Here is a 23,824-nt window from a genome sequence, read left to right on the forward strand (position 1 = left end):
GAGGCTGCTGCTGGGGGCCTGCTTCAGTGGCCCAGCAGCTCATGTTCCCCTGAACCAGCTTCTCCCCCTGGAGCCACCCCCCAGCGCTGCTGAGGCCCCTGACATGAGGCAGTGGGACCATCAGAGGAAGGTGCCAGCCTTAGCCCTTCGTCCCAGCCTCCTCCCCCCTCCCAGGGCCTTTCCCCAGCCCCTCCCCAGTTCTACATTCCCCACATAAAAACCAGAGAGTTTGTTCTTTCAACAGGGAAAAGTCCTGTTTGTGTTACCAGCAGGGGGAGAGGGAGGGGGAGAGGGAAGGGGATGTGTTGGGGTATGTTGAGGTTGGGAGGGAGGCACAGAGGGCAAAAAATGAGGAGTAATGTTAGTTAGTTGGAACCAAGGGGCTGGGTTTGCACTACTGCAGAAAAAAGGACTCTGCCCCTGGAGCTGCCCTGTCCTCTCCAGAGCCCTTAGGCTGGCACTGGGGAGGCCTGAGTCCTTGCAGTGCCCAGCCAAGGGGGAGGGGTTAGGGTTAGCCCCATGCTAGGTCTCAGCTGCTGTAACATGTGGCAAGAAGATTGACTAGGGACATGTTTTGGGAAAGTTGCAGCTGGTTTCCCTGACTGGGAATTGAACCCAGGCCACAGCAGTGAGAGTGCTGGATCCTAACCACTAGACCATCAGGGACACATGAAACAAGTCACCTACACTAGCCTTTCGCAGGCCATTTTCTGTCCACTTCAGGATGGGGGGGGGGGGTCCATTCTCCCTTGCCCAGAGGGGACAAGAACAGCCAAATAGAACAGCAAAGCAGCCAGACTGGGCCATGCCAGTTGTCCAACTAGCCCAGGATCCTGTCTCACAACAGCAGCCAATTTCATTGTCCGGAGGGAATCCTCAGGACAGACAGTTATTAAGTGATCCCTCCATTCTCAGCTTCAGGTATACACCAGCTCAGGACACTTGCCCTGTCCATCCTGGTTAAATGCTATTGATTGACCTTTCCTCCATTAAATTATCCAGTTCTTTTTTGGACCTTCTTGTAGATTTCACCTTCACAACATCCTCTGGCAAGGAGTTCCACTGGGTGCAAAAATGCTTCCTCTTTAACTCGGTTACTTACCAGTTTCATTCTGTCACCCTGGTTCTTAAGTAGGCGAAACAATAATTTCTTATTTGCTTTCTTCACCCCTGTCATCATCACATAAACCCCTGTCCCGTCGCCCCTTGCTTGTCCTTGTCCCAAGCTGAGAAGAAGAAGTTCCATGAGCTCCTGGGAGCTGCTTTCCAAAGAAGAGGCATTTCCAGCAGAGAAGATGACAAGCCCAATCCCCTACACAAAGCCCCAGGAAATACCAATGGAGATTGGGAAAGCTCCCTCTTGGGCAGCGCTACGGAATGGATCCGGCTGGCCATCGGGCTGACTAACCCATCAACAGACGAGTCCCCGTGAGACTTCTCAGCCCAAGTGCAGAGACTGTGGGGTCTCCCACTCCCAGCCCAGTGGCAGAGGGGCAGCGCCCTGAGGAGGCGGGTCCTGAGGTGGAGGAGACCTTTGAAGGGAACAGAGACAAGGGAGACGTGAGGTGAGAGGAAGGGGAACAAGTCGCCTCTTCTCAAGGGAGACATGGTGGGAAACTGCCGGTTCCGGTGCAAGCCGAGCTCCAAGGGCTGGTTCCTGCCCCAGTGGCTCCTTGCAGGGCCTGGCTTGAGACGCACCAAGAAGTGCCATGTGTGGCCAGGAGAGAGGGTGGGGAGAACGGAAGGTGTTGGAGCAAGCTGGGGCTGCCGGGTCTTGGGGGATCTGGGCATCAGGGGGAACCTTACCTGGTTTTGTGTCCCCTTGCAGCAGAGGCTACAGATGTCCCAGAGGCTGGAGGTGCTGCCATTGGCCTTGGGCTATGTGGCTGCAATGCCCTCATCTCTGCCAAGGTACCACTGAGGAGCCTCAACCCCAACGCCGCCTCCTCCCATCTCAGCCTAACCTGCCCAGCTGTCTCCTCTGTGCTCCTGACAATCAGCACACACATACCACCCTGCACTGGGGGCAGGCCCTGGAACAGCCTTGTGGGTACCAAAGGGAGTGGCAATAGGAGAAGATTTTTTGTTTCTGCCTGGCTTTGAGTCAGTGACTTTCTGCCCATTAAGCAAACGTGAAAGCCACGACACCACAGAAACAGCCATAAGTGCACCTTCTCCTGTACTTCAATGTAGATAAATATTCTGTTACTGAGGGTCTGTCTGCACTTGATTAGGCCTTGGAGAGAGGAATGCAAATGTAGACATCCAAAGTTGCAAATGAAGTGGGGATTTAAATATCCCGTGTTTCATTTGCATAATCGCAGACCGGCGCTATTGCGAAATAGCGCTATTGCAAGAGAAAAAATGGGGGTATTCCGAGGGAAAATCCTTCCCTCAAAATAACCCTTACTCCTCAAAACATGAGGTTTCTAAGGAGTAAAGAGTCTAAAGAGTTCAGGTGCCTTCAATGGAACGTTTGGAGCCCTGCGCTGGGACCGTTCACAGCCGCTCTGTGCACAGGCCCCAGCGCCTGGAGGGACACACCCATGGCTCCAGTGAGATTCAGGACTTTACCCTCCACCCTGCTAGATTTATTCCCCTCGTTCTGTGGGAGGGAAAGGCTAGATCAGGGGTCTGGGGGGTGCCTGGCTCCAGGGGAGGGTTAGAGCCAGGAACTGGGTGTTCAAACTTCTGACGTCTTTCCTTCCCTGTGGGTGGGCCGTGGGTGTATTGGTCAGTTTTGGGGCTTCCAGTCTCTGCCCTGTGAGGATTGTGGGAGTTGGTGTTTGGTGGGGCGGGCGGGGAAAGGAAGGGATTCTGGGAAGCAGGATTCCTGGGTTTCTTTTCTAGCCAGGCCACCTCTCCCCCCAGGTGCCTTTAACTCCATGTTGTTTACTTGTATTTCAGTAAATATCGTATGGGCAGTTTTGTTTGATTTGTTAACATTGTGAAGCCAATTTCTGCTGAGATGTGTTTTAGTAGTTAAATTCCTGGACTGCCCTTGCTCATTAAAAGTGCTGTCATATGGTTGGAAATGGGAAAAATATTGCATTTTATTAACATCATCAGAACTGACTTACATAGGGCCTGTGTGTTGTGTAATCTTGCCTTAATCTTTGTATTCATGCCCATCAGTGTGAAAGAAGATATTTGCATATATAGACAACTGTGGATAATTCCCTGTAATATTATTACTCTCATATAACTTTGTATTAAGATCGTCTCCTTTTAGATATATCTCTAAGTGTTCTTATAGAATCTCTGTAACATTTCTCCTATAACTTTGTATTAAGAGAAACTTTCCTTTTTAAGAAAAAAATGTCTTTTGAGCTCTCCCCTTTCCTTTATTGCCCTGTTGAAATGAATGAGGTGTGAATGGAGAATGAAAGGGGGGCACCTCCAGCAGCAGTTGCAAGGGTGGCAAAGGTCTGGAAGCCAGACCCAAGACAATACCTGTGCAGTGAGCTCATTAAGAAGACTGGACATACAGACTCCTTGGGAGTCAAGCAGCAAGGGCCTGCCCTTGGAAGAACTCTCTCTGAAGCAGCATTAGGAAAGGCGAGGTGATGACTACTTGGCTGCATGAGAGGGATAAATAGGAGGGATAAGAGGGAAGATCCTTTCTTGGATTGAGAACTGGTTAAAAGACAGGAAACAAAGGGTAGGAATAAATGGTAAATTTTCAGATTGGAGAGGGGTAACTAGTGGTGTCGCCCAAGGGTCAGTCCTGGGACCAATCCTTTTCAACTTATTCATAAATGATCTGGAGAAAGGGGTAAGCAGTGAGGTGGTAAAGTTTGCAGATGATACCAAACTGTTTAGGATAGTCAAGACAGAAGCACACTGTGAGGGACTCCAAGAAGATCTCACCAAACTGAGTGATTGGGCAACAAAATGGCAAATGAAATTTCAAGTGGATAAGTGTAAAGTAATGCACATCGGGAAAAATAACCCCAACTATACGTACAGTATGATGGGGGCTCATTTGGCTACAACAAATCAGGAAAGAGATCTTGGAGTTATCGTGGACAGTTCTCTGAAAACTTCCACGCAGTGTGCAGCGGTGGTCAAAAAGGCAAATAGGATGCTAGGAATTATTAGGAACGGGATAGAAAATAAGACCCAGAATATCTTACTGCCCCTGTATAAAACTATGGTACACCCACATCTTGAATACTGTGTACAGATGTGGTCTCCTCACCTCAAAAAAGATATTTTGGCCTTGGAAAGGGTTCAGAAAAGGGCAACTAAAATGATTAGGGGTTTGGAACAGGTCCCATATGAGGAGAGGTTAAAGCGACTGGGACTTTTCAGTTTAGAAAAGAGGAGACTGAGGGGGGATATGATAGAGGTCTATAAAATCATGAGTGGTGTGGAGAGGGCAGACAAAGAAAAGTTATTTATTAGTTCCCTAAATAGCAGAACTAGAGGATACCAAATGAAATTAATGGGTAGCAGGTTTAAAACTAATAAAAGAAAGTTCTTCTTCACACAGCGTGTAGTCAACCTGTGGAACTCCTTGCCAGAGGAGGCTGTGAAGGCTAGGACTATAATAGAGTTTAAAGAGAAGCTAGATAATTTCATGGAGGTTAGGTTCATAAAAGGCTATTAGCCAGGGGATAAAATGGTGTCCCTGGCCTCTGTTTGTCAGAGGCTGGAGAGGGATGGCAGGAGACTAATTGCTTGATCGTTGTCTTCGGTCCACCCTCTCTGGGGCACCGGTGCTGGCCACTGTCGGCAGACAGGCTGCTGGGCTAGAAGGACCTTTGGTCTGACCCAGTACGGCTGTTCTTATGTTCTTATGAGGAGTCTTGCAGAGGGACCCTGAGTTTTCGTCTTGTCAATATGGGAACATTGATTCTGTTGGGCAGAATCGGTTCTACCTCTCTCACCCTCCCCCCCCATCTAACTCACTTGGCCAGTGCAGTAAGGGGGAGAAGCTTTTGGTAACAACAAGACAGAGTGTGCTTGTGTGTGTGTGTGTGTGTGAGTGCATGAGTGTGATGTGTCATATGATAAATATTGATTAATCTATGTATGGTCAATAAATGTGGCATGTTGCCTTATCCCCTTGAAAAAGATCCTGGTGCTTTTTTAAAGCATAATACAACCACACTTAAGTTGTGGCATGTGCTGTGAGTATCATTGTGGCTTCTGTTTGAGCAGAACAGAGGATTGCAGGCGGGGGGCGGAATTCGTATATTTTGGGAAAGGGTCCTGAGTCCTGGCTCCCAGCCAGGGGCAGCAGGAAAGGGGCCGGCCCCGCGAGCAGGTGGGAGAAGATGGGAGTGAATCCTGCTTCCTCTCATGCACAGGGGCCAGTGGAGCTAATTCTGACCCACCTGCAACCTGCCTCCAGTGCTCCTGCCACTGCCTGGCCCAGGAGGGCTGGTGTCCAGCAGCTCTCTGCCCCAACATGGCTGGCTTTTGGGAAGAGCAAGTAGGAATTTGGGGAGGGAGGGGAGGGTCTGGACCCTCTTAGCCCCCTGGGTGGCTCTGCCAGTAAAAAGCAGAATGAGACTTGCACCCATCACTGGAGAATACAGGTATCAATCCCACCACCTCTCGCATGCAAAGCAAGCGCTCTACCACTTGAGCTAATTCCCCTTCCACATTAGAAATGCTCTTCTTGGAGGCTCTTCCCTTCTCCACAGGGATGTCTGACCTCTAGGTCAGTCAGTCGTGGGAAAGGAGAAGGCTCAAAAAAGGCCTCAAGGGCAGATCTCAAGGAGACTCCCTGCAGCAAAGCCATGGGGGGCGGGGGAGTCTCTGATCTGACCCCTGCCCTGCAGCCTGTCCCACCTGGCCATTGTCATGGACTCTCTGTGAGGTCATCGCCTCCCAGCCTCCATTAGCCAATAAGCTGAGGGGCTGCAAAAGGCCCTTGTGATGTCACTGCCACACCCACCCCTGCCCTCCAGGGCTAATGTCCTGCCCCAGGCAGCCCCTTTGCATGGCTGAGCTGCTCCCAGGGGTGAAAGTGACACATTTCTCACAGGGCCTGTTCTATTGGGCACCACCCCTTGGGCCGGGGGAGGTTCAAGGCAGAAACAAGGGGGGTTCAGTAAAGCTACATGTGAATGGATCCATCTAGCAACCCCTGCCAGCCACACACACAGGGGAAGGGACTTTAGTCAAGGAAGCAGCAACTCTCAAGAAGGGCTGGAAGTGAAGGGAGTTAATCAGATGGATGTCCATCATGGCAGGAACAGAATCCTGGACTCACCCAATCAGGCCGGTGCCCAGTAACCCCAGACAGACGTGCACATCCGCACGCTGGCAGCAGCTGTTGTGGGACTCTGCAAATCCACCACTAGACCTGAGTCCCCACATGCCCGGCAGCCCAAGGGAGGGCTCTGGGGTCTCAAGCAGAACAGAGTCTGAGGCAGGGGTGGAGGGTCTCAGCAAACCGGGCTCTCAGAGCACAAAGGGAGTTTGGGGGCTCGTTGCTGGGCCGTGGGGTGAAGCAGCAAACCAGCCCCCTGCTGTGGGGCCTGTTAGTGTTACTGAATCTGGGCCCTTGTGTCTGGACAATGGCAAACAAAAGGTCTGGGGGCCACACAGAGACCCCGCTGGGCTGAGCAGGAAGTGGCTGGGATTGCGCTGTGTCTTTGCCTGTGGGCTTGTCTGTCTGCAGCCTGGAAACCTCCTGGCTCCTCAGACCACTGGTCAGAATAACAGAATAATCCTCAGAAGTCAGAATAATGGAATTCCTGTGTAGATGCTCCCATTGTTATTTCGGAATAATGGCCATTATTCCCACGGAACACTGCTGGGTAGATGCAGCCTCAGAGAAATGCTGAGCGAGGGCTCCTGCAATGTCATGGTAGAGAGGGAAATGAGGTCACTTCTCTAGATACAAAATGGAGGATGTGTCAGGAGTGGGATTTGAACCCACGTCTTCATTCAGAGACCAGAACACCCAACTGAGGGAAGAACAGAACCTTGAATCTGGCACCTTAGACCACTCAGCCATCCTGACTCCCATGCAAACAATTTCAACTGCAGTTTTCATACATGTGTGAGTTGCTCAGGGAGGCCAAAGGAGCCCATCAATTTCCACACCTAACAGCCGCTCTACAGCACAGCTGGGTTTATCCCCACACAGCCTCACCTACCGTTGTGGGGTGTTTTGCAGGGAGCTGACAAGAAGCGGAAGAGGGGAAACCGCTGGCCGGCAGAACTGAGGCTTGGGATTCTCCTGTGCCAGGGAGTCTGAGTCTGTGTCAGTGCCCTTGGGGATCCTGAGTTGTGCGGCTCCTGGGTTTGTTGGCTCCAGACCAGGGGTGTCTCTTCTGCAGGGCTGTGCTTGTTCCTGGGGCTAACGCTTATCCCTGTGACACACCGGCTGTGTCTAGACTGGCAAGTTTTTCCGCAAAATCATCTGATTTTGCGGAAAAACTTGCCAGCTGTCTACACTGGCTGTTTGAATTTCCGGAAAAGCACTGACGATCTCATGTAAGATCGTCAGTGCTTTTCCGGAAATACTATGCTGCTCCTGTTCAGGCAAAAGTCTTTTTCCGAAAGAGTTTTGCGCAAAAGGGCCAGTGTAGACAGCACAGCACAAAAAAGCCCCGATTGCGAAAATGGCGATAGGGGCTTTTTTGCAGAAAACCACGTCTAGATTGGCCATGGACGCTTTTCTGCAAAAAGTTGTTTTGCAGAAAAGCATCCTGCCAATCTAGACATGCTTTTCCGAAAATGCTTTTAACGGAAAAGTTTTCTGTTAAAAGCATTTTCGGAAAATCATGCCAGTGTAGACGTAGCCACTTTCTGCAGGGACCCTTCCTCTTTGTGCCACAGTACGTGTCTGGGATGTGGGAGTGAGGAACCTGCCTCAAGGAGACATGTGCCCCCCCCCCCAGTGTTCTGCTTGAGACTCTGGAGCCAGCTAAGCCACGGTGCCCCCCTCACATACAGGTGTAAAATTGTTCTACTTTAAGGTTCCAGACAACACCTTTGACTCCCAACATGCAGCCATTTCCCTCCAGCCTTCCTGCCCTGGTGGTGTCTGGCTCCCTGGGCACAGAAAGCTACAGCTCCGTGGGCAGGGAGCTTTGGCATCCTTGCCCATGGGATGCCGTTGCAGGAAGGGCTGCTCAGCAGGGATGGGGTTCACCTGTGGAGGAAGGGAAGAGTATTTGGGTGCAGACTGGCTAACCTAGTGAGGAGGCTTTAAACTAGGTTTGATGGGGGCAGGTGACCAAAGCCCACAGGTGAGATGGGCCAGAAATGGGAGAGATCACAGGCTGTAACTGCAGAGATAAAGGAGCGACGCGGGACCACTGGGAAGAAAACTCTAATCTGTGTCTTAGATGCTGGTTTAGACACACAGGAATGATGGGTAATAAGCAGGAAGAAGTTGGTATCACAGGGACTCGGTGGGATAATACATGACTGGAATATTGGCACAGAAGGGTACAGCTTGCTCGGGAAGGATTGGCAGGGAAAAAGGAGTTTCCTCAGCTATGAAATCATGCACACACTGGGACTGAGGTGGAGAGGGACACAGGAGACAGTCTTGTCAGGAGCCTCTGAGTGAAGTTGCAAGGGGTTTCTAATCAAACTCCTTAACCAATTGGCCATCACTACTGTGGGAGACCGATCTCCTGTACTTGTATGTGAACAAAAATTTTGTTACTTACTCTTTGGCCAACTCAGTTTGTGCAGGGCAAAGGAAGGGTGGACTTTTGTCGACAAAACAATACCAGCGTCTACACTACCGCGGAGTTCTGTCGACATAACGTTGACAGAACTCCGCGGTTTTGTCGACGCTGGTATACCTCATTTTACGAGGCAAAACACCTTCTGTCGACAGAGTTCTGTCGACAGAAGGTGTTATTGCCTGTAACGTTGCGTCCAGACTACGGAGTTCTGTCGACAAAGCGGCTTGCTTTGTCGACAGCACTCCATGTGTCTGGACACAAATTGTCGACGGAAGTTTTGTCGACAGTATCTGTCGACAAAACTTCCGTCGACAAAACGCGGTAGTCTAGACGTACCCGAATTCTCTCTTAACTCTGTGCCCTCAGGAAAGGACCAACCTGCAGGAGGCCAGGCCCCCACCTGGGTCTCCAACCCAAACCCTGAGAGCCAGGGGTTTACAATCCAGACAATCAATGTTTGCTGCACTTCTCCCTCCCCTTAGTGATGCTAAAGCTCAAGGCCAACTCCCCAGGCCAAGCAGCTGGGGGAGATGTGCATGTCAGAGCCTCTGCCCACTGAGCTGTAGCTTTCTGTGCCCAGGGAGCCAGAGACCACCAGGGCTGGAGGGAAATGGGGAATGGCTGCACTTTGGGAGGCAAAGGTGTTGTCTGGGACCATAGAGTAGAACAGTTTCAGCAGACTTCCTGAGGAGGGCACCATGGCTTAGCTGGCTAAAGCACCTGCCTAGTAAACAGGAGATCCTGGGTTCAGCTCCCAGTGGTGCCTTGTGGTGGACTCTGTTTACTTTTTCCTATGTCTTTCTGGCCTGTGACACTCCAGCACTGGGGCACTTGAATCCTTCAGCCAGATTCAGACCAGTCTGGTCAGAGTCTCTCGCGCTCATCGAGGGGAATTCTGCACTTGCTGCTTTGGGAGCCAGGGTCACATTGCAGAGCTCCCCCAGGGATGTCCCTCGGTGCCACCAGCCAGCACCAGCTGCTCTCCCTGCCCTCAGCAATGTGGCTGCATTTTATCCTTCCCCTTCAGTGACAACTGCCCATTCCCCGCCAGTCCCAGCCCCTGTGGGACCCGTTCCTTTCCCCAGGAGCAGCGTGAGCACCAGTGCGGCTCCCTGCTGAGGCTGCGGCTGTGGGAGACAAGCCCCTGGCTTTGGGTGGGAGACGAGATGTCAAGGTATTGAGTTTCGCCCATGGCTAGTGTGGGGTGACCCACACTCTGGGGGCAGCTGGAGGTGCCTCCTGAGAGCTGATTCTCAGCCCTTCCTGTGTTTCTGGATCCTTCCAACAGCTCGAATCTGCCATCTAAAAGTCGAGGAATGTGTATTTGGAAGAGGGAATTTCTGTCATTTTAGTGCCAGTACTGTGGCCTAATGGACAATGCATTGGTGTCCTAATGACAGGATTGTGGGTTCAAGTCCCATCTGAGGTGGTAGTTGTGATGTTTCCTAGTAGGTGTGAGTCTCTTTGGCTTCCTTCTTGCCATGTTATCTGTGAGATTTTTGAACAGTAGACAAGTGTCCCCTGGAACTGCCATTTCCCCCCAGACAGGACCCCTCAGTAGCTAACACTGGTGTTAGGCGCAGATAGGAGGAGAGTGTTTCTGAAAAGCTGAGGTGTGTAAAGTGAGGTCACTTGCAGAGATGCAGTCGCTGGCTTCTCTGTATGCACCTTGGCACCTGTTACCCATCGGTACCTGCCACCTCTCACCCCCCTGCCAGCACCCAGATAAAAGGCCAGTGCACAGGGAGCACTGTTCTCGGCACGAGTTCTTGCTCAAGAGCACATCCACGCTGCCATGCAGTTTGGTCCAAGAGAGTGAAATAGTTCAGTGGTTTGAGCCTTGGCCTGTTAAACCCAGGGTTATGAGTTTAATCTTTGAAAGGGCCATTTAGAGACATCTGAGACAAATCTGTCAGGGATGGCTCTTAGCCCTGCCATGAGCGTGGGGACTGGACTAGATGACCTCTTGAAGTTCCTTTCAGCTCTATGAAATGGTGTATCTCCTTATAAAGAGCATCTGTGAACACTCTCTTGTGCAAGAAAGCTCTAATGGCTGTTTTAGGTACAAGAAATCCCTCTTGCCTGTGCACACTGCCTTCTTGTGCAAGAAGCCCTCTTTTCCAATGGTTTACTGCACATTTTCTTGCACATGAATGCACATGCAGGGTAAACACTCCGCTAGTTTTTGCATAAGAACAGCCATTCTTGTGCAAAAAGCCTGCAGCATAGACAGAGCTGTGCAGTGTGAAAAAGATCTCACAACAACAAGCTCAAACCAGCAGGTCCCACTGAGACTTGAACTCAGATTGCAGGATTCAAAGTCCTGAGTGCTGCCCCTTACACCATGGGACCTACCCAGTGACCTCTTCATGGGCATTGGGGACACTCAGTTTTCAGGCTGGCCTCTGCACTCCTGGCTTTCCTCCTGCTGCTTCATCCCTCTGGCTTCAACTAAACGGCACATTTCTTTTGGAATAAGCTGGTCTCAAATAGTGATTCCAAAATAGTTTATTTCGAACAAGCATGTCTACACTGCAGGGAAACCTCAGAATAGTCCGAGGCAGGCTCCCCAGCATAGATGAGCTGTCTCAGAAGAATAAGTTAGTATGTCCACAAGAAGGGGCTAGTTCAAACTAGCAGCAGTGGCACAGCTACACAGGCCTTATTTTGAAATAGCTAATTTGGAACAGGCATTATTCTTTGTAGAATGAGGTTTGCAGAAGTCGGAATAAGCCGTCTGTTACTTCAGAATTATTTCAAAATGACGGAATTGCTGTGTAGACTCTTGCATTGTTATTGTGGAATAACGGCCATTGTTCCAAAAGAACTTTTGTGTGTGGACAGAACCTGCACAGCCCAAGAAATGTGATTGGCAGCTCCTCCCCACCATTGTTTTGTCAATTGCAGTGCAAGGTTCTGAAGACATGGACCCAAGGTAACCACCTTGGTTGCCTTCTGCTAAGGCCAGGCTGGAGGGAAAAGACTCACTCCTTCCAGCTGGAGTTGAACCAGCGACCTAAGGATCACTTGGCAAGCACACACTACAGTCCTCCGCTCTGCCAGCTGAGCTATCAAAGGGTGCTTGATAAATGCTGGTTTGTCCAGGTTATTCCTACTGCAAGTCTCAGGGCAAGGGCTCCCCGAAGTAGATGGCATTGCTGATGAGGGGCAGAGGAGCACAGGTGCTATCACAGGTACTTCACATACAGACAGACCCCCTGAGTGAAACCTGAGCTAGATCCATCCATGTCACAGCAAAAGGAAGAAAGTTGGGTTCTTCTCATGTGTGTTCTTTGTTCCAGAGTCTCTAGGGGTGTGGAAGGGTCAGGTCCACAAAAAAACAAATCAATTGAATGAACCTTGGTCTAGAAACCTTCTATCTTTGGCCTGGAAAGGTCATCTGTAACAATGTGGTTTCTCTGTAACCCTATTGGAAGGCCTGTCGCTATTCAGCAGGTCTAAACTAAAGCCTTCTTCTGCAGCCAGACTCAAGAGCAGCAGCAATTAGCTGTAAAGCCTGGAGTCACATACTCACATTCCAGCTAAATGACACTGAAATAGTGTCAGACTAGGCTGTGAGAAGGGGATCCTGTCCTAATGGCACCCACTGGTACCAGATAAGAAACAGATCTCAAGATGGGTAGAGAAAACTTAGTTAAACACCGTTTTGTCTGGCAAGAAACTGCTTATCAATAGTTGTGGTTGTGCAATGGGCATTCTATGATTCTTGTCCTCCCTTTCCCATTGTTTGTCTGTGTGGTCGCTGTCTGGTTTGGATCTGTTTCTGTCTGCTGTATAATTAATTTTGCTGGATGTAAATCAACTAAGGTGGTGGAGTATGATTGGTTCGGTAAATCACAATAGTATCTTATGACTGGTTAGTAAAATTATGCTAAAATAATTGGTTAAGATATTGCTAATCAGGACTCAATTTTCACTATATAAACTGGGGTCCAAGAAGAACCAGCAAGAAGAACTCGCCTGTGAAAGAGCCTTCGACCAGAGCTTCCAGGACACCTCTTCACAACAAGGTACCCAAGCCCTGAGACCCCCAGCTCAGAGTAGAACATGCCTGTCCCATCAGAGAGGACACTTCAAGAGCCTGTATTTCTATAGGGCTTTGAACTAAGGAGCTGCTGTATGTTAAATAAACACAGTGATGGCTACACCACAGAGGCTTTTCTTTCCTGAATTTAAACTTGGGAAAATATTCATGAACAGTTTCACAAAGCTGCCTGAGGAGGACACTGTTGCTTAGCTGGTTAAAGCCCCTGCCTAAGTTAAACAGGCGATCCTGGGTTAGACTCCCAGTGGTGCCTTTTGGGAGCCTTTGATCATATTTTCCTGTGTACTTCTGGGACACAGAAGAGGCCTCCCATGGAACCGCTGGTTCAGAAAAAGGCTGATTGGAGAGGAGAGTTGGAAAGAGTGAAGTGGCAGCAGCTCTGTGATGGGGACAAGCTGGGGCATTTCCCTGCATGCATAAAAACCATCACTGCCGGCCCGGACTGGGACAGTGTGTCGGCATCGACATCCCTCCTGCCTGGAGCATCCCACCTGGGAAAAACTGAAACTGCGTCAGGAGATAAGGGGTCAGGGTCCCCCCCGGCAGAAGCTATAGGGAATGGGCTACCTCTACTTCGCCCCTGTAGGAAATACTGGACCAGGGGTCCCTCCACCCCTCCTCAGCAGGAGCTATGGGGCCAGGAGACCCTCCACCCCCTCAGCAAGAGCCCACGGGTGCCCCCCCACACACACAGGTGCACCCGCCTTCTATATTGGTGCTCAGGACAAAACTCGCTCTGCTCCTGGAACAGGAACTAGCAGCAAGGCCCCTCCCTGGCAGCGCCATGTCTTCACAGCCTGGGGATTTTCTGTCAGTTTGCCAGAGCAAATAATTAGCCCCTCCCCTCTCTGGAGCCTCCCATCCTCAGGCCCTGCTCTGTCTGATTCCTGGGCCTGATAGGAGAGTAGGCCCCTTGCCTCTCACTTAGGGCACCTGAGGTTTTAAGCAAACCCTCTCCCCCCCCCCCTTACCATCTGCACCTAACATCAGCCTCAGAATTTGCTAAGAAGGGGTCTGGAGAGCAGGAGATGATGACTATGAAGCCTCTTTTTCTCACTCACAAACAGAACTTGAGCCCTTACTGAAAGAGTCAGGAAACTCTCACCCCAGGTGGAACTCAAACCCACAATCTCTGGCTTAGAAGGCCAATGCCTGGTCCATTAGCCCACTGGGGAACACAGGGAATGCTGCCAGAGACAGAAATTCACCCTTCTAAGGGTACGTCTAGACGCCAGGGTTTTGTCGACAGAAGTTTTGTCGACAGATACTGTCAACAAAGCTTCTGTCGACAAAGAACGTCTAGACACATTCAGTTCTGTCGACAAAGCAAGTTGCTTTGTCGACAAAACCCTGTAGTCTAGACACAACCCTACATGCAATAACACCTTCTGTCGACAGAATTCTGTCGACAAAAGGTGTTATGCCTCATAAAATAAGGTTTACCAGCGTCGACAAAACTGCTGAGTTCTGTCGACGTTATGTAGACAGAACTCAGCGGTAGTGTAGACGCAGGTATAGTTTTGTCGACAAAAGTCCACTTTTGCGACAAAAGAGCCATTCTTGAGCAAGAAGCCTGCAGTGTAGACGTAGCCCCTGGGTGCCCAGAGAGGGGCTGTCTAGTCACAGTCTGGCGCAGCGCGCGCTCTGCAATGGGAAGACGTCCACGGAGCAGGCAGATGGCAGCGGCACACAGCTCTGGTGGGCCCAGCATCCAGAGGAGCGTTTCTGATATGAGTGTTTACTGACAGTGTCCGTCTCTGGTCTGATTTCACAGTGTGGTGAGACACTGGCACCCACAGCAGCATGGATGGGGTGGCTGGAGGGAGTGGCTGGCGGGCGGCCGGTAGGAGCAGTGGCAAGTGGCCAACGGAGAGGGTGAGCCTCATTTGCATTTCTAATGAGCCACCATTGTTGTGGAAGAGGCTCTTGGCCAGAAGGTGCAGGGGACAATCAGCAGGCGGAGGGTTATTTTTTCTCCTCCCTGGGCTGATGTGGCTAGAACTGAGGAGAAGAAAATCCTCTTCCCTTCTCCTCAGAAGATGGAAATTGCAGTTTGCAGGATTCAGAGCCCTGAGTGCTGCCCCTTACACCATGGGACCTGCGGTGTGAAAGTGCAGTGGGCACTTCGACTCTCAGCTCTCAGGCTGGCCTCTGCTCTCCTGGCTCCCTCCAGCTGCTTCATCTCCCAGGACTCCCTGTGAGAAATGTGTCACTTTCACCCCTGGGAGCAGCTCAGCCATGCAAAGGGGCTGCCTGGGGCAGGGGTGGGTGTGGCAGTGACATCACAAGGGCCTTTTGCAGCCCCTCAGCTTATTGGCTAAAGGAGGTTGGGAGGTGGTGACCTCACAGAGAGTCCATGACAGTGGCCAGGTGGGACAGGCTGCAGGGCAGGGGACATCTCAGAGCCCCTCTATGGCTTTGCTGCAGGGAGTCTCCTTGAGAGTTGCCCTTGAGGCCTTTTCGGAGCCTTCTCCTTTCCCATGACTAACTGACCTAGATGACAGACGTCGCTGTGGAGAAGGGAAGAGCCTCCAAGAAGGCTTCTGTAAATGCAGCAGGGGAATTAGCTCAAGTGGTAGAGCGCTTGCTTAGCATGCGAGAGGCAGTGGGATTGATGCCCACATTCTCCAACTACAGCTCATCTCTTATCCCTTATTTTCACTGTCAGGAGCTCAGTGGCCCCCTCCCTCTTCCTACCTGCTCTCCCAAAAGAGACAGACCTGGCTCCCCTTTCTTTACCACCAGCAATTGCCGTGCTGCAAAGCAGAGAGTGGAGATATCAGGCTCTGTGGTGCAATGAAAAGCATGTTGGACTTTTAAGCTGCAACAAAATACAGGACTATGTAGCACTTTAAAGACTCACAAGATGGTTTATTAGATGATGAGCTTTCATGGGCTGGACCCACTTCCTCAGATCAAATAGTGGAAGAAAATTGTCACCACCATATATAGCAAAGGATACGATTAAAAAAACCGAACACATAAGAAAAGGACAAATCAAATTTCAGAACAGAATGTGGATGCGGGGGGGAAGGTAAATGTCTGTGAGCTAATGATATTAGAGGTGATAATTGGGGAAGCTATCTTTGTAATGGGTAAGATAACTAGAGTCTTTGTTAGGACCCTGCCGTAAAGAGTCGAATTTTAGCATGAATAACAGTTCAGAGGATTCCCTTGAAAGTGTAGTTTTAAAAGGCTTTTGAAGCAGGATGCAGGTAATTAAGCCATTGAGATAATGTCCTTTCTGGTTGAAATGGCAAGAAACTGGTTTTTTTCTGTATTTTGTTTCAGCTACCCTAGACTAACATGGCTACTTTTCTATCACTATTTTAAGCTGCAGTGATTCATGTGAGCCCAGCTAGACTTTCAAAGTTTGTGGGTTCAAGTCCCACGAGTGTCACTTTAGCTGCTTTCTCATTTCCAGAGCGCAGCTTTTACAGAACAGGCAATCCTTAGGGTGAAACTGGGGTGGGCTTGAGTTCAGACAGTTCCCAGCAGACCCCAGTGAGGATGGAGGGAAGGGCTGGTTCTTGCGGTTGGGGCTGGGAGTTGTTCTGAAAGGCTTCAGGTGCCGTTAGATCATTTTGTCCCTCCCTGTCTCCTACCAGTGCTGAGCAACACTCAGGCTATGTCTGCTCTTCTGGGAAAAGCTACGCAAATTTCAAAACCCAATTTGTGCAGCTTTTTCTTCTGCTTTTTTTTTTGGAAGAGGCTTTTCGGACATTTGGCCTGTTACACTGGGCAAGTCACACAAGGGAGGCAGCAGGCAGAGCCAGCCCAATGTACCAGCCTCCCAGGGCAGGGAGGCCAAGGCACAAGCAGCTGCTTGGCCTAATTTATCTGGCTTCCCCAGGTTGGCACCCAGGGGCATTATCAGCTGACGTTACCCCCCCTCTGTCACATGAGCGTTGGGCTCATCAACAGGATGGTCAGCAGCAGCTGCAGTTACCTGGGCACCGCAATAAGAGAGGACCCTGTGTTCCTGCCTGGCTTTGAACCAGGAACCTTTTGCGTGTTAGGCAAACGTGATAACCACTACACCCCAGAAACACATTTCAAGAGATGGAACTTGTCTGACTGTTCTGTTTCTAGCTCTTTCTAACACCCTGGTCTGGAGGGGAGGGGGATGCTCCTTGTGAACACTCCACCTCTTGTTCTCAGCGAAGCACCTAATTTCCTCACCAGCCCCTTGAGATTTGTAGCTCAAAGCTGGAGCTGCTGTGGAAGGAGGTGAAGCTACAGAAGCTGACGGGGGACAATCAGCGGGCGGAGGGTTATTTTTTCTCCCCCTTGGGCTGATGTGGCTAGAACTGAGGAGAAGAAAATCCTCTTCCCTTCTCCTCAGAAGATGGAAATTGCAGTTGGTTCTACTAAAGCTGGACCCCAGGACTAGACTTTTTCTTTCTAAAACCCTGTTGAAAACTAAGAGCCAATTGCTCACAGGCTGAGAATGTGAGTCAAGGAAGGGCACCGCCCAGCATGGGGCTTGAACCCATGACCCTGAGATTAAGAGTCTCATGCTCTACCAACTGAGCTAGCCAGGCTGCCTGCAAAAAAGTTCCTAATATCCCATCTCAGGGTAACAGGAGCCAAGTGTTCTCCACTGCCTGACTCAAGGCTCTTTCTTGCCCCTAATGTGGGGTTCTGGTCTGTGGAGAGGTTTGAACTCGAATCCCACTCCCGACACACCCACTTCTTTCCCCACAAGGAACGGCCCCATTTCCATCTCTCCAGGGACTGGTCCGTTCTCTGCAAAATGCTCAGCCTGTTTCATTTTCTGCAGGAACGAGTGGGATCCATGCGCCCTGTTCCCCAGCGAGAGGTATGTGTCCTCTTCCCCCCTTTCCACAGACACAGCAGGCCAGGGGGCTATGAGCCTCCAGAGGCCCCTTCCTACTTGGCCTCCCACAAAGCTGGGGTGAAAAGCTGCTAGACCCCAGCCCTCCTGGGCCAAGCCATGGCAGAGGTAGCAGTATTCACTCCCATCTTCTCCTGCCTGTGCCCTGGTATCCCCCAGGTGTCCATGTTGTTCACTTACCTCTGGGCTTTGGGCACCTGCCCCATCAAACCTAGTTTAAAGCCTCCTCACTAGGTTAGCCAGTCTGCACCCAAATACTCTTCCCTTCCTCGACAGGTGAACCCCAGCGCTGCTGAGCAGCCCTTCCTGCAACAGCATCCCATGGGCAAGGAAGCCAAAGTCCCCTGCCCACTGAGCTGTAGCTCTCTGTGCCCAGGGGGCCAGAAACCGCCTGGGCTCGATGGCTGGAGGGAAGTGGGGAACGGCTGCACTTTGGGATTCAAAAGTGTTGTCTGGAAACATTGAGCCATTTTAAAGACACTTTGGAGGAGGGCACCATGGCTTAGCTGACTAAAGCACTTGCCTCATAAACAGGAGATCGTGGGTTCAAGTCCCAGTGGTACCTTGTTGTAACCTTTGCTCACATTTACTTATGCCCTTCTGGGACACAGAAGAGGCCTCTCCTGGCCACCCATGGAACTGCTGGTTCAGGAAAAGGCTGATTGCGGAGGGGTATTGGGAAGAAGGAAACCACAAGCATGGAGCCCCTGCAGAGGCTGCTGGCACTGGCAAGGCAGGGCTCTGACTGCAATTGCTGGGACAAGACAGCCAGCACCTCACACCCTTGTGATTCCCTCAGGGGGTCAGGTCAGGGCCTAGAGAGAGCAACCTCTGCAGCTCCTGCAGCCATAGAGAGTCAGGGTCTGTGGGCATCAGGTGCTTCTCACTGGGCAATGAAATTGGCTGCTGTCATGAGACAGGATCCTGGGCTAGTTTGGCATGAAGCCTTTTCCTCTCCAGCTGAGAGACACAAAGGGCCCAGCAGCCCCTTCTCTCAGCTGTGCGTGGGGGCAGGGCGAGCAGGGAATCTGCCTGAGGCTTCTTGCTGCCATGTTGGGTGGCTTCATGGGCTGGATCCAGCCCGCTGGCCTGTATTGCCCAGGCCTGACTTAGAGGGAACCTTGGCTCTGGGCTGTGGGGGAGGGGCGCTGTGGAAAGGCCAGTCTGGCCTTCCTGGGCAGGGCATGACGACATGCGGCCAAACATCCCAGACAGAGAATTACAGGCCAGAGAAGCCTTTTGCAACAGCCAAAGTAGCTCAGTGGGGAGAGCGTTAGACTGAAGCTCTAAAGGTTCCCTGGTTCCATCCCAGGCTTTGGCAGGTGCTAATAGGGGCTAATAACTTGAAGTTGATAGAATTACAGGCCACACAGGACTCTTATCACAGCCAAAGTAGCTCAGTGGGGAGAGTATTAGACTGAAGATCTAAAGGTCCCTGGTTCAATCCCAGGCTTTGGTATGCTCCAATAGGGGCTAATTACTTCAAGTTGATGGTTTTGCTTAGAGCTGTTATCACAACCTGCACTGCAGGAGAAAAGGGGAGATGAGCTGCATCCTGGGGCTCTTCCTGCTTTCTCTTGGCCCTGGGTCTCTATCCTGCCACAGGGCAAATACAAGGGCTAAATTTGGGGGGAAGCAGGTGACACCACAAAAGACACTCCCTGTTGGCAGTGCTGGAACATGGCACCACATGAGAATGTTGCTAGCACCCATGTCTCCCCCCCTTAGGACCACTAGAGACGTCCAGCAGCTCTGTCCTTGCACCCTGGAGTTGTCTGTCTGGGCCATGCACTCACACACACTGGCCCCTCCCTTTCTAGGGCAGGGCTCCTGCTGTTCCTTGCTTTACTCAACCTGGGAGTTGGGCTTATCCCCAAGCAGCAGGGGCTGTGTTTACCTGGGGAGCCACAGATAGGAGCAGAACCCCCTGTTCCCACTTTTTGCTTGGCTTTGAACCAGGAGCCTTTTGCACATTAAGCAAACACGATAACCACCACCCCACAGAAAGATGCTTGTTAGTTTTTTTCTGTACATAAACTTGGACAAATATTCTGTTTTCTGTTACTAATTCTTTGCCCAAGGCAGAGAAAGAGCAGGGAACAAGACCCCCCCAAACAATACTTCTCTAGACCCTTTGCTCCCAACACAGGGGGGGGGAGGGCTATGTGCCTCAGGAGGAGTGACCCACATCATATCCCCAACATTTCTGCCCTTCATGGATGGACCTTTGGGGGCAGGCCCAGACGCTCCATCCTCTCACTCAACTCCTATCACACACTGGAGCAGGGCAGCAGCCCCCAGGGGTAGGGCTGAGCCATGGGGTGCTGGGCAAGGGACAGAGGCAGCAGGAGCTGAGCGTTTCCCTAGAGACCAGGGACCCATAAGGAGGCACCATGCTCTATGTCTCTCTCGGAAGGCACAGAAAGGGATTGACTGGGGACAGGGAGAGTGGCCCACAGGTTGTGCAGCTTGTTGCCCTGGTTAGGGTGTGGCCAGAACACAGGCCTCGCTGTGAGCAGGATTTGAACCTGCACAGGGAAACCCTATTGGATTTCTAGTCCAACACCTTAACCACTCGGCCACCACAGCTGTGAAGTCAGCAGTGCTCCAAGATCAGGGACAGTGGTAAATAATCCCAGTGCCCAGGCCTGACCTCACCCACCCCAAAGAATTCACACAGCAAAAATGGCTCCAGAACAGGGCAAGCTTGGGGCCTCATTGCTGGGCCATGGGGTGAAGCATTAAACCAGCCCCCTCCTGTGGGGCCTGTGAGTGTTGCTGTCCCTGCTGTGCAGACAGGGCCATGGAGACAGGGAGAGGTTCACTGAATGGGCCAAGGTCACCCAGCGAGTTAGAGCCCAGCTCTGCCCCCAGCTCCCTGCCCCACCCACCGACGTGCTGACTCCCTCGCTGCCAGGGGGATGTTTGCATTGGCCTCTTTTGTTTTCTTTTCTGCTGGGAGACATTGGGACAGTTGGCCAGGGCGTCCCGCAGTTGCCATCTCCCTCTGTGCAGGGGCTGTCCAGAGCCCCGACTAGCAAACGCTGACACTGCTGTTAGGTCCAGACCAGAGGGGAGTGTTTAAGGGTTATTTCGGAAGAAGGGTTTTCTCCCAAAATAACTACATCTAAACGGTGTTTTTTATTTCATAATAAAGTATTTCGAAATAGCGCCCAGATACGATTATGCAAATAGAGCGCGGGATATTTAAATCCCGGTTTCATTTACAATTTCGAATGTCTCCATTTGCATCCCTCTCCTGAAGGAGACTGCAAGTGTCGACATGTCCTGGGTGTTGCAACCTCCCAGCACTCACCTGATGTTCCCTCCCCGCTGCCTGAAGATGTTTGGGAGTCCTCCTGCATCCCCTGGAGCTGCAGGTCATCAGCGTTGTCATCCTGAAGCTGCGGCCGCTGCTTCCCAGGTGTCTCCATCCCAGACTCCACAACTCTCCCTGGAGACAGAGGCTCCCCACACCCCGGGATTCGGTCCAAATCCTCACAGTATGCACAGCGCTGCGGTGCTTCCCCAGAGCGGGACCTGCCCTCCCGGGCCCTCACATACCCCTCCCGCAATTCGTTGACCTTGGGTCTGACTTGGTCTAGGATGCAGGAGGGGGGAGGTGGCCTTTCTCTGCAAGGCCATCAGCCATTGGGCCACATGTTAGATAATTTCATGGAGGTTATGTCCATAAAAGCTATTAGCCAGGGGATAAAATGGTGTCCCTGGCCTCTGTTTGTCAGAGGCTGCAGACTGATGGCAGGAGACAAATCGCTTGATCGTTGCCTTCAGTCCACCCCCTCCGGGGCACCTGGTGCTGGCCACTGTCGGCAGACAGGACACTGGGCTAGACGGACCTTAGATCTGACCCAGTACGGCCGTTCTTATGTTTTTATGTTTATAAATGTTGCATTCGTCCCCCTGGACTGCCGGGCCTGCAGAGACTCCCCCTCGGATCACAGCTCCAAGAGGGTCTTTATCTCTGGCCCAGACACTGACAGTGCCCAGTGTTTCTGCCCCTTGCTTGGTCCTGTGATGTGTCCCTGAAGGAGTCTCTGGGGGTTGTGCCTGTGACATGGGTCTCCGGGAGGCAGACGTGCTCGATCTTAGGCAAAGGACCCAGAAACAACACTCTATGGCAAAAAACACAAGGACGCTCTTGGTCCGTATCCCTGGGCCACACAGAATATCCAGAAGTCACTTCCCCATCTCTCCCTTGGCTGCTCTTGAGCGTAGCCCAAAGGCCGATAAACTCTACTCACCCACCCAACAACCTCTGGGACTCCTCTCCCGCCCGGCTCCTCACACCTTGGAGAGTGCAGGGCAGCCACTACCCCAGCGTCACCACTTCTGGTCTTTGCCTAATGGCCAAGAAGTTCTGCTTTACCCAAACCACACGGGCACCCTCTCGCCTCTGGCCAGCCTCATGGCAGACATGGGCTTCCCTCACTAATTTTCCTAAAAGCTTTCCAGGCAGGCATTGGTGGTATAGCAGTGAACAAAACTGCCTTTGAAGCAGTTCACCTGGGTTTGATTCGCAGCCAATGCAGTGTAAAGAAGGAGCATGAAAGCTTCTTGCTGAGCCCTTATTTGAACCCTGCAAAAACAGGCACAAATGGGTCCTGCAGCTGCCTCTCACGGCTTTTCATCCTCTCCAAGAGCATGCACAGTCATGCAGGGCTTCCCTCACATACCCCTGCCGCAATTCCTTGACCTTGTCTCTGACTTGGTCTAGGATGCGGGGGTAGGAGGGAGGTGGCCTTTCTTTGCAAGACCATTGGCCATTTGGCCAAAAATGTCTACATTCCTCCGCATGGACTGCAGAGACCTGGGCATTATTAGCATGAAGCTCTAAATAGCTGAGCCAACAGGCCCATAGCAGGCAGCTAAAGGAGGGGGGCAGGGGTAGAGCAGTCACCACAGCAAACATATCTGTGGCCAGCACAAGGCTTGAACCCATGACCTTGGTATTACTAGCTCCACGCACTAACCAACTGAGCTAGCCAGCCAAGGAAAACACAATTCACAAATAGCCCTTTCAGAAAGGTGCGTCCGGCAGCTGAAGGGACGTCTCTGCAGCTGCCAATGGCTCTTCTCTGACAGGGCCACTAGCGACTCACTGTGATGTGGGCTGGCTAGTCCAGCTGGTTTGAGGTTTGGTCAAGGTGGCTGGTGGTCTCTCTTGTGCGCTGCTGAGGAGAAAAACGCCCTGAGCAGGACCATAAAGACCAATTTAAAAGAGCATTTAGAGGGGGGCACCAAGGGGGCAAGAGTCAGAGCCTGGCAGCTTCTGGGACACAGGAGAGGTGTCCCCTGGCCACCCATGGAACTGCTGGTTCAGGAAAAGGCTGATTGGGGAGGAGTGTTGGGAAGAAGGAAACCACAAGCCTGGAGCAGGTGCAGAGGCTGCTGTGACTGGCACTGGCAAGGCAGGGCTCTTGCTGCAATTGCTGGGACAGGAGAGCCAGCGCCACATGCCCTTGTGATTCCCTTGGGTTGTCAGTGTCCAGAGATCCTGTGAGTGCAACCTCTGCAGCTTCCGCAGCCATGGAGAGTGAGGGTCTGTGGGCATCAGGTGCTTCTCACTTGTGGTTTCCTTCTTCCCAAGAAGAAGCCTGTGGGACAGGCTGCAGGGCTGGGGCATCTCAGAGACCCCCATGGCCTGGCTGCCTGGAATCTCCTTTGTGAGGTTTCCCCTTGAGGGCAGAAGGGATTGAGGGTCCCAGCTGGGAGTGTCTCTGTGGAGATTTCCCCTTTCCCCAGGCTGCAGTGGGAGGGGTTGGGGCAGGCAGGTGTACAGGAGGGGCTGGCACTGAACTTCTGGGAAAAGCAAGAGGAAGGACTACAAACGCAGATGGAATTTGAACCCATGCATGCAGAGCACAATGGATTAACAGTCCATCGCCTTAACCACTCGGCCACCTCATCTGAGCTGCTTGAGTTTGTTTCAAACTACCCAAAGCCAACACTGCAGGGAACCTTTGTGCCACTCGCTGGCTGGCCAGGGACACCCAGGGCTGGAAGGTTTTCCCTTTTCACAATGTTCCCTGGGCTGCTGTACAAAGCTCAGTGCTGGTAACAAACCCAAACAGCCCTTGGCTACATCTACCCTGCAGGCTATTACAGAAGATCTGTTTTGTGCAGGAGTTCTTGTGCAAAATGTCTTGTGCAAGATCACATCCACATTGCCATGTGCTTTTGCACAAGAATGTCCCTGGCAGTGTGCACACTGTC

The 23,824-nt window shown here is 51.7% G+C and overlaps 10 non-coding genes across 10 annotated transcripts; 3 read left to right on the plus strand and 7 right to left on the minus strand.

The window, feature by feature from the left end:
- Positions 1–594: 594 nt before the first annotated feature.
- On the minus strand, positions 595–666 carry TRNAE-CUC (transfer RNA glutamic acid (anticodon CUC)). The gene has a single exon. It is a non-coding gene; the product is annotated as a tRNA-Glu (tRNA).
- Positions 667–6,873: 6,207 nt separating this feature from the next.
- TRNAL-CAA (transfer RNA leucine (anticodon CAA)) lies at positions 6,874–6,982 on the minus strand. The gene is made up of 2 exons: positions 6,945–6,982; positions 6,874–6,919 (listed from the first exon to the last, which is right to left on the minus strand). It is a non-coding gene; the product is annotated as a tRNA-Leu (tRNA).
- A 2,376-nt stretch (positions 6,983–9,358) lies between these two features.
- On the plus strand, positions 9,359–9,432 carry TRNAT-AGU (transfer RNA threonine (anticodon AGU)). Its single transcript has one exon. It is a non-coding gene; the product is annotated as a tRNA-Thr (tRNA).
- A 1,514-nt stretch (positions 9,433–10,946) lies between these two features.
- TRNAQ-UUG (transfer RNA glutamine (anticodon UUG)) lies at positions 10,947–11,018 on the minus strand. Its single transcript has one exon. It is a non-coding gene; the product is annotated as a tRNA-Gln (tRNA).
- A 636-nt stretch (positions 11,019–11,654) lies between these two features.
- On the minus strand, positions 11,655–11,744 carry TRNAY-GUA (transfer RNA tyrosine (anticodon GUA)). The gene is given in 2 exon segments: positions 11,655–11,690; positions 11,708–11,744. It is a non-coding gene; the product is annotated as a tRNA-Tyr (tRNA).
- A 4,965-nt stretch (positions 11,745–16,709) lies between these two features.
- TRNAV-AAC (transfer RNA valine (anticodon AAC)) lies at positions 16,710–16,782 on the minus strand. Its single transcript has one exon. It is a non-coding gene; the product is annotated as a tRNA-Val (tRNA).
- Positions 16,783–17,203: 421 nt separating this feature from the next.
- Positions 17,204–17,276, minus strand: TRNAK-CUU (transfer RNA lysine (anticodon CUU)). The gene has a single exon. It is a non-coding gene; the product is annotated as a tRNA-Lys (tRNA).
- A 1,561-nt stretch (positions 17,277–18,837) lies between these two features.
- TRNAF-GAA (transfer RNA phenylalanine (anticodon GAA)) lies at positions 18,838–18,911 on the plus strand. The gene has a single exon. It is a non-coding gene; the product is annotated as a tRNA-Phe (tRNA).
- A 65-nt stretch (positions 18,912–18,976) lies between these two features.
- On the plus strand, positions 18,977–19,049 carry TRNAF-GAA (transfer RNA phenylalanine (anticodon GAA)). The gene has a single exon. It is a non-coding gene; the product is annotated as a tRNA-Phe (tRNA).
- Positions 19,050–20,097: 1,048 nt separating this feature from the next.
- TRNAS-AGA (transfer RNA serine (anticodon AGA)) lies at positions 20,098–20,179 on the minus strand. The gene has a single exon. It is a non-coding gene; the product is annotated as a tRNA-Ser (tRNA).
- Between the last annotated feature and the right edge of the window lie 3,645 nt (positions 20,180–23,824).

Source organism: Pelodiscus sinensis, unplaced genomic scaffold, assembly GCF_049634645.1.
Source record: "Pelodiscus sinensis isolate JC-2024 unplaced genomic scaffold, ASM4963464v1 ctg35, whole genome shotgun sequence".
In the NCBI taxonomy this organism is placed as follows: domain Eukaryota; kingdom Metazoa; phylum Chordata; order Testudines; family Trionychidae; genus Pelodiscus; species Pelodiscus sinensis.